The sequence below is a fragment of the Silene latifolia genome, chromosome Y, assembly GCF_048544455.1.
Source record: "Silene latifolia isolate original U9 population chromosome Y, ASM4854445v1, whole genome shotgun sequence".
NCBI lineage: Eukaryota > Viridiplantae > Streptophyta > Magnoliopsida > Caryophyllales > Caryophyllaceae > Silene > Silene latifolia.
This window is the reverse complement of record NC_133538.1, coordinates 468,937,458-468,949,942: the sequence shown is the minus strand read 5'-3', so window position 1 is coordinate 468,949,942 and position 12,485 is coordinate 468,937,458. Positions and strand designations below refer to the sequence as shown.

Genomic DNA, 12,485 nt, shown 5'->3' with positions numbered 1-12,485 from the left:
CACATCTAACCGGTAATTTCATTGCAAAATCCGCATTCATACAATTAGTTGAGAGAAGTCAATTTGGAGGGATGCCTAGTTAAGATCCTCATCTACATATGGAGACTTTTTGTGACTACTGTAATGCAATTTCTCAAACCGAGGTGACTTAAGACCAAATTTTGATGGGTGTTGTTTCCTTTTTCCTTGATCGGAACTGGAAAGCAATGGTTAAAGAGCCTAGACAAGGCTACCCTTGGTATTGATTCATGGAAGAAGTTAGCACTTGCCTTCTACAAGAAGTTCTATCCTCCGGAGAAGACTAACATGTTGAGAGCCTAAATCACCGGGTTCAAGCAAAGGGATGAAGAATCTTTATATGAGCCTTGGGAGAGACTCAAGGATACATGTCGCTCTTGTCCTCATCATGAACTAAGTCAATGGTTCCTTGTTCAACAATTTTGTAATGGCTTATATGAAGATTCGAGAAATGTCCTCAACATAGGTTCCAATGGAAGATTCACCGAGGTTGATGACAACCAAACATGGGCTAAGATCGAAGAAATGGCGGTTTATAACTCCCAATATAATAGGCCAAGAAAAGCCACTAGAGGAGGTAAGCATGAGGTAGACTCCATCACACAATTGGGTGCCCAACTAAGTGCTCATATTGACACCATAAACTTGAAGTTTTAGAAAGCCAAGGCCAAGCTTAATGAAGCTTCTCAATCACCCAAACAACAGGTCAATGCCATTATGGCAACATCCTCAATCCCAAATGGAGTGTGTGAGAGTTGTGGACAAGTGAACAAGTGAATGCTTTCCAAGCATACGAAAATGGCACCCCGTATTCCAACTATTACAACGAGAATAAAAATTCCACCCAAAACCTCTTATACAAGGGCCAAAATGTCCAAAACCCTCAACCCATATACACACCCCCTCCAAAGAGAAATCATACTCAAAGACCATACTACAATCAACCCAATGAACATGCTTTTGATATTCAAAAAGCGGTCCTCCAAATGCAAAAGAGCCAACAAGATTTCTTTGCTCAAATGCAAAAGGATAGCCAAGCCAAAGACACTACCATCAATAATATCCTTGCTCACACTAAGATGTTGGAGACTCTAATGTCTCAATTGGCCTCTTCTAGCTCCCAAAGACAAAAGGGAAAATTACCTCCAAAAGGTAATCCTCCTACAAGACATGAGACCATCAATGATATCCAATTGAGAAGTGGTACAAAATAAGAGGGACCACCAAAGATGCCGATTGAAGAAGATATTGTTGAGGAGAATGACAAGCAAAGAGATGTGATTGAACCACTAAGGAGAAATCCTAAGGTGGTAGAGATAACTACCAATGACTCATCAACGAAGAGAAGTGAAGAGAAGGCTAAAGAAGTTGAGAAAGAGCCTATTGTGATTAGACTTCCATTCCCAAGTCACTAAGCCAAGCCCAATCTTGATGAGCAACTTGGAAAGTTCATGAAGATTGTGAAGAACTTAGAGGTTTCTATACCATTCACGGAGCTAATCAACCATGTTCCGGCCTATGCAAAGTACATGAAAGATATCCTTACCAAGAAAAAGTCCATCCCAAAGTTGGAAACCATTGCCTTTACAAAGGTAAGTAGTACAATTCTTCAAGGGAATCCCCACCAAAGCTCAAAGATCCGGGAAACTTCTCCATTCCATGTACCATTGGTGACACCACAATCAACAAGGCATTATGTGATCTAGGTGCAAGTGTGAGTGTCATGACATATTCGGTATGTGAAAGACTAGGGGTAAGAGAGCTCAAGTGCACCAACATGACCTTACAAATGGCGGACCGTTCAACAAAGAAACCACTAGGGGTATGAGAAGATGTACTCGTGAGAGTTGGAAAGTTTTTCATACCGGTGGACTTTATCATTGTTGATATGGAGGAGGATTCCAACATTCCAATCATTCTAGGAAGACTATTCCTACACATCGCCGTAGCGTTGATCGATGTGAAACATGGAGAGCTCACACTTGAAGTAGGTGATGTGTTAGGTTTCTTTAAACTCAATACTATACATATTCATATATGAATTAATTTATTTGGTCATAAAATAAATACATGATCTTATGCATGCAAACTTAATAAAAAGAGATGAAAATAAAAAACGATTTCTCACCATCTTATTTTCGGCCATTTCGGGCACAAGTAAGGTCTCCTACCTTCACTTGTTCATAAGCTATGATGAGTATTAAGATGATCCTCCAAAGACTCCAAGTATAGAAGCCACTCCTCTTGATTGCACCCAAGATTATCCCTTATCTCTACTAAATAATATGTGCTAGATATTTGTTTAGTAGTTTACCTTAAAATTGATTACTAATACTCATGTATTACACTAATAATATTAGTAATTTTGATTGAATAATTTAGATTGAATCTTCTTATATTTTTGATGTAGATTAAATAGTAGAGAGAATAATGCATAACATTTGCATGTATTTTGAATGGACAAGAATATGGAGAATGAGTAGATAACAAAAGTCCCCTAAGGTGGAGGAGGTCTCAGGGTTTTAGGAGGTATAGAGGACCAATATATGGTTCTTCACTTTTGCTTTTGTCCTTATCAAAACCTTAGGCATGTAAGGCTAGGTAAGTAGTGTCATGATGATGTTATTTTTAGCTTATTAAAATAAATCACCACCATCCACTAAACCCTCTACATTTCGGTTCACTTCATAAAATGGACTACCATTTTATTTTGTCAATTTGTCATTTGTCACACAATATGTCACATGTAGTATGTTACATGTTATTAATTAATTTAATGCATATTTATCACATAAATATCATTTTGTAAATTAATTAAATAACATCCAACAAATTGACTAGTGATACTTGATCACATAAATAAAATGGGTCGTATAATTATAATTCACAACATCTTGTAATTATAATTAACCATTCATTCCTATCTCTATTGTTTCTCAAACAATAAGCAATTTTAGTAATAAAGCATTTTTATTACTAAAATAAATCTTATTTAATCTCATTACAATAAGAAATAATATTATCTCTTATAATTGAATTGTTCAATTTTAAGGATTGATCAACTTGTATCGTCATACAATTAATCAACTTTACAGATAAGGGCATCATCCTTTAGGTGTGACCTTAAGGGATCAACTGACCACCACCGTCCCACGACAGTAACGTCAAACTCTAGCAAGCCAATCGTTACCAATAAATGTTGTTCAGTTGACTATATATAATAGAATCATCCCAAGCGTATTCTTCATTATGAGATTTAATATGTCATTGACAATTGTGATCGCATTATTGTCGGGGACACTTACTTCAACAATCTCCCACTTATCCTCAACAAGTGTTCGTCACCAATTCTCTTGTCCTATTACTATCTCCCACTCAATGCAAGGTGTCTTTCGGGTCATACTTGCAAGTGATCATATCGAAAGTGGTTTCCTCGATCTGGAGAATAACTGATTGACCGGAATTATCTACCATAGATACCTTCCGAGCGTGGCCACGCATTTCTAGTTCATTACTCCTCGAGTGGCCCTGAGATATTGTTTTAACCCTGACAAGGGGGTGGACAATTCTTATCGCACTATTCCCTTCGACTAGCCACAACCATCATAACCCAAAATATGCCCATTTGACCCCATTTACGAAGGTCGTAGTAACATAAATCAAAGTTAATTTGAAACCGTGCCACCTTAGGCGAACAGTCTTTAATCAAAATAATCGACTCATTAGAATACTATAGTAGCTCTCGCCACGACCAGGCTTTATAAATTTGCCAGAACTCTATAAGCGGTCACTGCCCGACAGAGTGTTCCTAACAGTCTGCTTATGTGATCGACTAGTCATCTCACATAACTCTATGGCACTTGAACTTGCCATCAATCGCATCACACTCTAGTCACTTCGAGACGTCACCTCATACAAGTGATTATGGGCGAATACTATGTTAATCCGGGTTCACTTTAACGTGGTTCAACATTGTCATACAACCCGTTTGGATGTAACAAAGTACAAGAAAAGAATTTTTAAAGTAAAAAACTCGAACGACAAATGCGATTATCACATATGAATAGTCAATGCCTGATTACCATTTTATATTCTATAATCTAATTTGATCTTGTATGTAGTTGTTCATTTCAGTCCAATTGAAATGACATGACTCATCATGTTTAGCCTATGAGAAGGCTTTGGTTACTAGGTTTTATCAACTTCTTGTACCTTACTAAACCTTACTACATACTCATTTTCCTTTGTAATGTATACATTTGCATTACAAAACTTTCTGAGAACGTGTCTAGATTCAATCTAGACATAAGCTCTCTAATCTTAAAATAGCTCCCATTGTTTTCACAGTGTGCGGGACCCATCCCTCTCGCACATCTCATGATTGCAAGTGTACTCAATATCCGTTGTAAATATCTCTCATTGTTCTTTATTTCCTAGAACGATTCTAGCAAATCTATTTCTTAAATAACATAGCCACAATGGTTCCTTAACCATCTTTAGGTGTTTTGAATACGGTTTTTGTCGAAACCTTATACAATCTCAACAGTCGTTAGTGTAAGCCCTTACACAAATTAGTGAATTGCATCAAAACACTTAACTTTACACCCTTAATGCTTCTACAAGCACTTAAGTATAATCTATATGGCTATTTGGTAACTATTACTTAAATTCGATTTTGAAACAATTTATCATACTCAAAGTATATGAAGTGTTATACATCATTACTCATTTAATTGATCCGGCATCGGAAGCAAATCGAATCAATCAAATATGTTCAACTCGATTGAACTAACCATGAATCTTATCAACATAAGACTTCTTGTTTGGCGCTAATATCATGTAGATTTATCTCCATAAATCCGGATATTAAAGATGTATTATAATACTCCAAAAGTCTTAAATCATTCCCAATGATCAATATGTCATCCACATATAAGACTAATTAAAATTACCGTGATTCCCTCTAAACTTCATGTATAAACACAACTTCTCAACCTATTGAGAAAAGTTTTATAACACGATCAAAACATTGACTCCAACTCATTAATGTCCTACTTAAGACTATCTCTTAAGTTTCACATTGTCTTAGGATTGTAAGAATCTACAAAACCCATAACATGTATAGAATACATTCCTTCTTTGAAGAAGTAGGTTTTAGATTCACTCGCTATATATCTCATCATAATGAAATGCAATCCCTAAGAAGATCCGAATAGTGCAAAACACTTTGCAACTAATCAAGCTATGACATCTCTCTTAGATATCCAACAATTCCACTTGGAATTTATTTCGGATTTTCATGGCTCTAAGCCTTGTAATGAGTTGTGACTTAAACACTCTCATGTAAGTCATATGTTCATTACTTTCCAGAAGTAACTTGAATCAAAAAATTTCTTTGTAAGTTGTAAGCTTTTTACTTTCTTAAAAAGTAACATGAATTCATCATCTTCAAAAAGTGATGAGTTCAACCTCCTAGGTTTCGAAGAAACAACGTCATGTAGCTAAGAAAAACCAGTTTCTTGCGACATACAATTTTTGACACAATTCTTTTGTGGCTCTTGAATAATTTCTCCCACTTTGTCTTCTAGAAATAAACTTGTATTCTAGAAAGACAGCTTCACGAGCCACAAACCCGTTGTACTCGTTGATTATTGTAAGGAAAAATGAGCATTTGTTTCTTGTGAAAAACTTACAAGCATGGTACCCTACCATTTCATATTTCATATGAATTATTTTAGATTTAGTGGAAAAATAATTTAGACAATATGATAAAATCCCCAAAAGGATCAAGTAACTCAAAGTAACTTGATTAAAGTCCAAACCATATCGAATAGCGTTTGATTTCTTTATCCAACCACACATTATCCCATAATGCGTGCTAAGAGAGATTAATTTGTGATACTATATCACATTTCCTTTGGCTTATATCAAAGTCTTTACTTTGATAATCCCATTACGACTAAATCATGATTCTTTGAACTCTTTGAACTTCTTCAAAGATTTCTCTATTTACCTTATTAAGTGAACACATTAGTGTCAACTTAAATCGTTGGTAAAAGAAAATGATCAACCTATTCTGGATCAATGATCTACAACCTCGATCTCCTTTTCAACCAAAGGTACGAGACATCTTGCTTTGAATACAAGATACGCATATACCATGAGATTAACAATCTAATGGTTCCAAGAGTACTCGATAACACTTTGCGTTCATCATTCCAGAATTTAAGGTTTAATCTTGGATTACCAATTTGAGTCTTGCATCATCTACATGATATATCATTCTAGTTTGGTTTAGAATATAATCACCATTGATAATAGGCTAGCCATACATCAAATCACGGGGTATAGGTCACAAAAGTGAAACCTCTTTTGTATCTTAACAAAATTATATTCTTATTTAGAGTTTATTCACTTAATAGTCATAATTAAGGTAAAAATATAAACCCAAAACTATATTGAGTACACAATGACTCTATCTCTCGACATCATTGTTTCTAGTCGTCATATTCTAATCATCCTATGTATCAAATACAACGATGGAAACCACCACCGGTTTCTAGTATTGACGAAGTAGTACTAGCAAAATTTATGTCAATCAAATAAACATTTAAAGAAGAAGGTCCCATTAGATGTCCCACAACTAACTTGCTGATTCTTCAATAATTTGGGGTAGTTTCCTTTCTATCGTCCAACAATTAAGACAATGGAAACTTTATCGGTCGGGATTGATAGGTTTAGTATCGTTATTCTCAATAACTTTACTTTTACCATTACCTTGTATCAATTCCATTCTAATTTTACTTCTTTAAACCTCGTCCTTTTCTTAACGGTTTAAGAGAATGCTCCCACTCATTTAAATGAGTCTTTGCTAAGAGAAGCAAAATTGAAATTCATGAAGACTACTCTTCATTCGTTTGTTTAGTCTTAAAACTTTCATTGAAGTGGTTGCGGTATTTTGATCAATTACGATTTCCAACAAATCTAGTTACCAAAATGATTTAACGTTTTAAAGTACTTAACTCAATTAAGCACATGAGAAACAATTTATTGTAAGTAGATATGTTAGTCAAGAATCAAAAACCCTTTTGATCACGAATAACTTTTATCTATACTCTTCACAAGAGATCCTTCCAATGGATAACACGAGGTTTTAGAAGAAAATTCATATTTGTCTTTAGTTACGATGTTTTAATGGAGATATGAATCGAAATGATATCTTATATAAATTGTGGTGAAGAAATAGAACGATGCGACAATGGAATGATGAAAACTAACATTTATCGTTATAATAATACTTGTAAATAAGTAAAACATTTACATAGTGACCTCTACCCAACTATGATAAATGATTCCAAGATCCAAATTCGTATTAACTTGGGCACGCTTTGGCGATATAACCCTTATCAATATAACTCGGTGGATTAACTTGTTAAATCGATTCAACTTTTAGAACTCTTGGTCGATAAAATTACATTAATATTTATCTTTAGCCCAAAACACATCCGGCTATGGTCGAGAATACTTTTGTTGAGTTCAACCCAAATTTCGAATAAATGTGTCCATGATCCAAATTCACATTAACTTGGGCACGCTTTGGCGATACAACCCTCATCAACATGAATTCAGTGGATAGACATTTATCACCCACTTCCCCTACGTAACAAGGTTTGTACCCCGGTTTGGCCGAGCGCACTCCCTCACGAAATAGGTTTTCATGGTTTCTAATTTTTGGTAAGGCTAAGTCTCAATTGTTTATATAGCGAGAGGTCATGTCAATTTATTATCTATCACGTTTTAAGTGAACTAAAGCGGTGAACTACGATAATTATAATTGACACGGTCGATAAACTCGATTTAAAAATGCATGTTTAGTTATGGCCATTTAACGATGCATGCAACATATAAATAAAATGCAAAGCATAAAAATAAAATCCTAGTATGGCCTTCCTAAAATAGTAAATCTAATAAACTATTACAAATGCGGAAACCAACTCCTTTGGTCCCTTGAACTTCGAGCTTGGTATGCATCTCGAGGTAACACCGTCTTCAAGGGAAACTCCGGGAAAATTACAAATAATAAATAAAATTACATAATTTCCTATTATACATTTGTAATAAAAATAAATCTATTAAATTACAAAACGGTGATACGATATCACAGTAATTACAACCGAATCGATATTCCCATACATTTCGGGTAATACCAATTAAAACTAAGGCAATACTAAGTAAAATTACATAATTCAAAATTACATAAAATTTAAATATGACAATAAAATTTAAATATGACAATCATAAATAAAATGCAGCATTATTATATATATGAACATGATTAATTTTATGCTAAATCGCCTTTTAAGAGACTATCGTATATTTTATCGGTTTTTATGGATTTACGTGATTTAACTTATTAAAATCACAATAATTACATAAATTCATATTTATGTACAAGTTAATTACCCTAACCAACTTAGGACTCAAAACTTAGTCTTCACTAATATTTTGACAATAACTCAATTTGATTTCTTAATATTGTTCATTATGGACCAAAAATACAAAATTATGCTATAAACTTCAAATTAAATTATAAAAATTTCAAATAATTTCAAAATTTGAAATTTAAACTCATGAACATTCTGGAAAAAATGCCATGACACTCATAGTGTTCAAAACTTAGGTTAAAAATTTCGAAAATTTATCGAGAAAAATAATGTTGCGGTTTATCGGTTTTAACAAATGTGACCATTAAAATATGAGAAAAATTTATTTTCATCAACTTTTCACTTTTAGATCTGAAATATATGATAAAATGCAACATGTGACGTTTTTCTTTAGTCATGAAGTATGTTTTAGCATTATTACTAATTATAGTCACTATTTATGTGATTTTTCATCAAAAATTCATAAATCATGCAAAAAGACTTCACTATAGCCAAACATTTCACACACATCTTGTAAACTTGCATGTGACAACATACTAAATTTCCATGACCAGAGTCGAAATATAACTCATATTAACCTATTTACCCATTTAAATACGATTTTAACTTATAAAATTCATATTTCGAGCAAAACAACTTATTTTAACATGAAAATTTACAGGCCATCGGTAGATAATATATATGAAAACATATCCAAAAACCACTTAAAAATTCAAAGTTTAGCTATTTTGCGTCCAAAAATGACATTTTATATACAAAAAACACATTTTTATGTCATAAATTAACAAAATGAACAATAAAATCCATAAATAAACCAAAATGTCCTAAAAATCACTTAGGACCAGAAACTTTTAACATGCAAAGTTATTTTTAGATTTATCTTCATAAATCGAAATTAATTAGTTTTGTATTTTAATCTTATAACTCGGAAAAACCATAAACCGATTTGCATGCAAACAACCTATTGCTCTGATACCACTTGTTAGGTTTCTTTAAACTCAATACTATACATATTCATATATGAATTAATTTATTTGGTCATAAAATAAATACATGATCTTATGCATGCAAACTCAATAAAAGAGATGAAAAAAAAACGATTTCTCACCATCTTATTTTCGGCCATTTTGGGCACAAGTAAGGTCTCCTACCTTCACTTGTTCTTGAGATATGATGAGTATTAGGATGATCCTCCAAAGACTCGAAGTATAGAAGCCACTCCTCTTGATTGCACCCAAGATTATCCCTTGTATCTACTAAATAATATGTGCTAGATATTTGTTTAGTAGTTTACCTTAAAATTGATTACTAATACTCATATATTACACTAACAATATTAGTAATTTTGATTGAACAATTTAGATTGCATCTTCTTATATTTTTTATGAAGATTAAAGAGTAGAGAGAATAATGCATAACATTTGCAGGTATTTTGAATGGACAAGAATATAGAGAATGAGTAGAGAACAAAAGTCCCCAAAGGTGGAGGAGGTCTCACGGTTTTAGGAGGTGTAGAGGACCAATATATGGTCCTTCACTTTTGCTTTTGTTCTTATCAAAACCTTAGGCATGTAAGGCTAGGTAAGTAGTGTCATGATGATGTTATTTTTAGCTTATTAAAATAAATCACCACCATCCACTAAACCCTCTACATTTCGGTTCACTTCATAAAATGGACTACCATTTTATTTTGTCAATTTGTCATTTGTCACACAATATGTCACATGTAGTATGTTACATGTTATTAATTAATTTAATGCATATTTATCACATAAATATCATTTTATAAATTAATTAAATAACATCCAACAAATTGACTAGTGATACTTGATCACATAAATAAAATGGGTCGTATAATTATAATTCACAACATCTTGTAATTATACATAACCATTCATTCTTATCTCTATTGTTTCTCAAACAATAAGCAATTTTAGTAATAAAGCATTTTTATTGCTAAAATAAATCTTATTTAATCTCATTACAATAAGAAATAATATTATCTCTTATAATTGAATTGTTCAATTTTAAGGAATTGATCAACTTGTATCGTCATACAATTAATCAACTTTACAGATAAGGGCATCATCCTTTAGGTGTGACCTTAAGGGATCAACTGACCACCACCGTCCCACGACAGTAACGTCAAACTCTAGCAAGCCAATCGTTACCGATAAATGTTGTTCAGTTGACTATATATAATAGAATCATCCCAAGCGTATTCTTCATTATGAGATTTAATATGTCATTGACAATTGTGATCGCATTATTGTCGGGGACACTTACTCCAACATGATGAAACAATCACCTTCAATCTTGATAAGACTATGAGAGCTCCTAATTTGTTTGAGCCATGGTTTATGGTTGATCACCATACTCGGGAGGGTGATAAGAAGAAGATGGAATCTCCATTTAAAGGACAATGGAAAGATAGAAATATGAAAGAGAAGGGCAAAGACACACCGCCCAATTGGAAGAAAGATATTGATGATGTTAAAATGGCTCTATTCGGAGAGCATGGTATTTTTCACAACAAGAATGAGAGCTTGCAAAGCTCACTCATGACAAGTATAGATGGAGGCCTCATTGGCCATAATAACAAGGAAGGAGAGTTGCTCTTGTCAACTCATGATCCACCCGACATAGGGAAAGAAGCAAGAGAAGTATGTGGTCTATGGGATAACGAGTTTGAAGGACTTGTTAACCCATACATTGGGAATGCTATGACTCTAGACCAAGGCTATGTAGACCCTTTTAACCTCTTTGACTCGGACTACTACATTAATGAAGACAATAATGTGCTAAGGTCTATGCAAGCACTTCATCATGAAAATTAATAAGCCCTTGACTACTTCTTCAAGGCATTGAGCAACATCAACAACGCCTTGGCTTTGCCCCCTTGACACCTCTCAAAAGAAGGAGAGTTTGGTGGAGTCCTCCCTAAACCACCATTTTTAAATATTCTAACCTTTAACTTGCATTTTATTTAACTTTTACATTACTCATTTTTGCATTGCATTTTACATGCTTTGTTTGACGAATTTGTGTAACAAGAGGCAAGTGAGGGAAGGATTTTAATGTGCTTCAAATATGTAGTGTTTAATGATCAATTGTGGGGAAGCACATGCCTAGGCTAATCACGCCTTTGTAATGCAACCCATATCGAAATGATGAAGAATTGAATAAAAATTAATGCGGGACAAAGATTCCCATGAGCAGACCTCAGCTCGTGGGGACTGGGAAAGAGGCCCAAAGTGAAAATTTGCTATGCAGAAGAATCTGCCCGAGCCGACATCAGCTCGAGTGTCCCTCATCTCAGGTCGCTCGACTTCAGCTCAGGCCGTGGGTCTTGAAAGCGCTCCCAATTGTTAAATTTGCACTGGACAGAAATCTTCCCGTCTCAAGCCCAAGACGAGAGAACATAGCAGAAATCCGCCCGACTTGTCTTCAAGTCGCCCATCCCTAGAGCCAAGCAGATTTCTGAATTTTCACTAGATGAGAATCCGCCCGTCCCTTCTTGCTACATCAACAAAACACGAGACGCACCCCTCTTCTCCATTTTATTTGTTTTCTTCAAACACAAACACCATAATTGCCCTCACTTCAACCATCAATCCCCTCATCCAAAAACACCACTTTCTCATCCAAATTCACCACAATCAAGTCCAAACTTGCTTAAATCAAAAACAAATTACTCCTTTATCAACAATAAAACCATTCAAACATCAATTTCTTCACAAAACCAATCATATTTCTAGGGTTAGGAGAGAATCCGTAATTCCTAAATTGATTGACCATTCAATTGAAATTAGAAGAAGAAAGGAGCATTCAAGCATAAACTTGGTTTGTTGATACTAATTTGAAAGGAGAATAGCCATGGCAAGGACTAAAGGAGGAATCAAGGCAACAAAAACACCAACTTTATCTAAAAGACAACAAGCTCTTGCATCAAAGCCATTGGTCTTGGCTCAACAAAGGGAGCAAGCTCCGGAAACCGTCAATGCTATCGAGGAAGCTACTACT

General features: G+C 34.2%; 1 non-coding gene across 1 annotated transcript; it reads right to left on the bottom strand.

Moving 5' to 3' along the window:
* Positions 1-306: 306 nt before the first annotated feature.
* On the bottom strand, positions 307-413 carry LOC141635472 (small nucleolar RNA R71). Its single transcript, XR_012540161.1, has one exon. It is a non-coding gene; the product is annotated as a small nucleolar RNA R71 (small nucleolar RNA).
* Positions 414-12,485: the final 12,072 nt, after the last annotated feature.